We start from the raw sequence: 3,653 nt of genomic DNA on the forward strand, positions 1-3,653 counted from the left end.
AAGAGAAATAAAAAAAACATATAGGCACCATGTGATAAAGGAAATGCCTAATAATAATAAGAAGCCCGTAAATATCATGTTCTATGTTATACACAACCTGAACCAAACATACTATAGGTGGTCTGTTAGAAAAAGACAATAGATAGAGGCACCAATGGTGCAGATCAATGGTGGATCTTGAACACTTATAGCAGGTGGTAAACACAGGGTACTCAGATGTATAGAAGGCAATCAGTTATGCCTATAGAGACAGGCTGGATTTCTACAGCAATCCAGCTGGCTTATCCACGGTAGCTCCAAAATCCAGTGGGTTAACAGTGCTAGCCTACCGCACCTGGTGTTCCCAGGCGGTCTCCCATCCAGGTACTGACCAGGCCTGGCCCTGCTTAACTTCCGAGATCAAACGGGATCGGGTGCATTCAAGGCAGTGTGGCGGTAGACTAGCCTACCGCACCTGGTGGAGCACTGTTTCTCCACTAGCCATAACTTTTATTGGCACTAATATGAGTGGTATATTTTTATAACCTTTTTAATAAATTTGTTTTTAACTTTACCTACTCTAAGTGCTGTGTATGGTCTATTGCTACGCTACTTTTAGGGTGAGAATCCCTTACCCCAGTATCCTGCCCTTATATCTTGTGGATATACAGTTTGGGTCTGTTAACCCACTGGATATTGGAGCTACCGTGGATCAGCCAGCTGGATTGCTGTAGAAATCCAGCCTGTCTCTATAGGCATAACTGATTGCCTTCTATACATGTGAGTACCCTGTGTTTACCACCTGCTATAAGTGTTCAAAATCCACCATTGATCTGCACCATTGGCGCCTCTATCTATTGTCTTTTTCTAACAGATTGCCTTTTATTGGATGCCGTTAGAGAGCTGCCCTTATGATCAGCTAGCTGGACTGCTGTAGAAATCCAGCCTGTTTCTATTGGCATAACTGATTGCCTTATATACAAGTGAGTACCCTGTGTTCGTCCTACAACAGCTACATATAAGATTCATCATTGATCTGCACCATTGGCGCCTCTTTGTGGTTTTTTTTTTTATACTATAGGTGGTGCCTTAGTCTCAAATTATTTTATCTTACATGCCTCTAATTTAAGAGATAGTCCAATACAGAATGTTTTTGTACTCAGGAGGCCCATTGCCAGAGAAAAGACCAATTTTGAGCCTCTATTTAGATAGCTATGAACCAATAACTAATATAACCTATACGAGTGCAAGAGAGTATATATAATCTTTATAAAATCTAGGTAAACCCACAGAGTTTTATCAATATAATACATGCCGCGATCAGTGTTATGCTAAGGTTTTATACATTTATAGCTAGGTACTCTTCATAGGGCTACAACAAAAATACTGTAACAGGACACATTCTAAAGTATTACTGGTTAATTAGGAGTGCACACAATATTGTCAAAGTATCATTTATAGGAAGGTGACTACAAAGGGTTAACTTCTCAGATGTACATATAAAATGTTCCATCTGTGTGAAATTGAAGTAGTATCCTAAAGATGAGGAACCATGCATGATAAATATGGTTACTTATCCTAATATTTGTTGAGTAAACAAAATAATGTAAAAATCTGACAAATTTCAGAGTCAATTGCACAATTTGACAATTAATATTATTGCAAACATAAAATACTATAAAATATTGCAGTTTGGATCTGACTTTAGCAAGATTTACATACTGTGTATAGGGCAAAAGTTGTCGACTTTCAAAAGCATGCAGCAGATGCTTGCAATGAGAGTAGGAGGTGGATGCTCCCTTCCCATAGCAGGTATTAATTAACATTAATTAATAGTAATAATAATAATAATAATAATAAACCAGACATTTGCATGTAAAAATTTTGTAAATTTCTCTTCTAAATAAATCAGCCTCAGTGCGTTAGTAGATGATGTTGTGAAACTATAATTAAAGGGACACTAAGGTCAAAATTAAACCTTTATGATTCAGATAGAGCATGCAAATTTAAACAACTTTCCAATTTACTTCCATTAACAAACTTTGCACAGTCTTCTTATTTTTACACTTTTTGAGTCACCAGCTCCCACTGAGCATGTGCAAGAATTCACAGAATATATATATATATACATTTGTGATTGGGTAATGGCTGTCACATGATACAAGAGGAGTGGAAAAAACATAACTGAAATTTGTTAGAAAATAAATCTACTACTCACTTTAGGTTCAGACTAAGTGCTATTGCACTGTCTTGTTATCATGCATTTGTTGATTATGCAGAACGAATGTATTTACTAGTCCTTTAAGAAATGCTACATAGGTGCCCACATCATCAGAACTCCCAACTGTACTAGAAGATAAGGGATTGAGACTGAAGTTCCATATTCCTGACATCCATCTATATTGTGCCTTGTTCTCAGATTAGATTTGCTGCTGTAATTGGGATGTGATATGCTCTGAGCATACACAAGACTTTTAGTTGCTGTTTTACAGCCTCTAAGAATATTTATAATGTTACATGCTTAGACCACATGATGCTATTCTCCATTAGAGTGTCTATAAAATTAGAGGAAAGGGAAGGCTGTCCAAAACCATGCCCCTTGTATCCCTCTCTACAAACAGAGCTGAATGCATTGTCCTTACCAGCCAATGACCATTGATACTGCAGTATTAGCTGTGCATAAATATGCATTTCTTGCAAATTTCAATTTAAACTGAAACAGCTTTTACTTAACCTGTTTAAAGCAAACATATATTTAAAACTGTTTCACTGTGGGGTTATCATAATGTTTGTGTATAATGACTCTGAATCTGCTGGAGAAATCATATGCATGATTTTTTTAGCACTGTCATAAGTGCTTTAAAAGTATGGAGGTAGTGATAGAAATATAATGCTGGTTTATGAGCTGGTCTACTCCAACATTTTTATTGTTTAAAAAGATAGATGATCCTTTTATTAACAATTCCTCAGTTTTGCATAACCAACACTGTTATATTAATATACTTTTCACCTCTGTGATTACCTTGTATATAAACCTCTACGGACTGCTCTCTTATCTCAGTTCCTTTGACAGACATGCATTTTAGCCAATCAGGGTTGACTCCTAGGTAACTCCATGGACTTGAACACAATGGTATCTATATGGCACACATGAACTAGCACTTTCTAACTGTGAAAAACTGTCAAAATGAGATAAGAGGCGGCCTTCAAGGGCTTAGATTTAGCATATGAGCCTACCTAGGTTTAGCTTTCAACAAAGAATACCAAGAAAACAAAGCAAATTTGATGATAAAAGTAAATGGGGTATAGTTTTTTTAATTACAAGTCCTATCTGAATCATGAAAATAATATATAGAGGAAGCGCCAAAAGTATAGAAGTATACAAGCTCACTAAGAAAGGAATGATTGCCTAACCTAATCGTTCTAGTTAGATTATTGTAAGTATATGAGTAAAGGAGCGCCTCAAAAGAGAGGCCTAAGTATACTAGGATATTGAGTAATGTCCCTAAAAGCTCACTGATGTGAAGAAAAGGACATTCTTTATTATAAAGAAGAGATTATAATGTGGTAGAATATAGTGACAAGTGTGAAAAATAAAAAATAAAATTTCACACTAACCTCTATATTCTACACTAACTTTATTATAGTAGCGGTGAGGTCAGGTCGGCAGATTA

General features: G+C 36.2%; 1 non-coding gene across 1 annotated transcript; it reads right to left on the reverse strand.

Moving 5' to 3' along the window:
• Positions 1-322: 322 nt before the first annotated feature.
• LOC128654810 (5S ribosomal RNA) lies at positions 323-441 on the reverse strand. The gene has a single exon (XR_008401529.1). It is a non-coding gene; the product is annotated as a 5S ribosomal RNA (ribosomal RNA).
• Between the last annotated feature and the right edge of the window lie 3,212 nt (positions 442-3,653).

This window comes from Bombina bombina, chromosome 3, assembly GCF_027579735.1.
Source record: "Bombina bombina isolate aBomBom1 chromosome 3, aBomBom1.pri, whole genome shotgun sequence".
Lineage (NCBI taxonomy): Eukaryota > Metazoa > Chordata > Amphibia > Anura > Bombinatoridae > Bombina > Bombina bombina.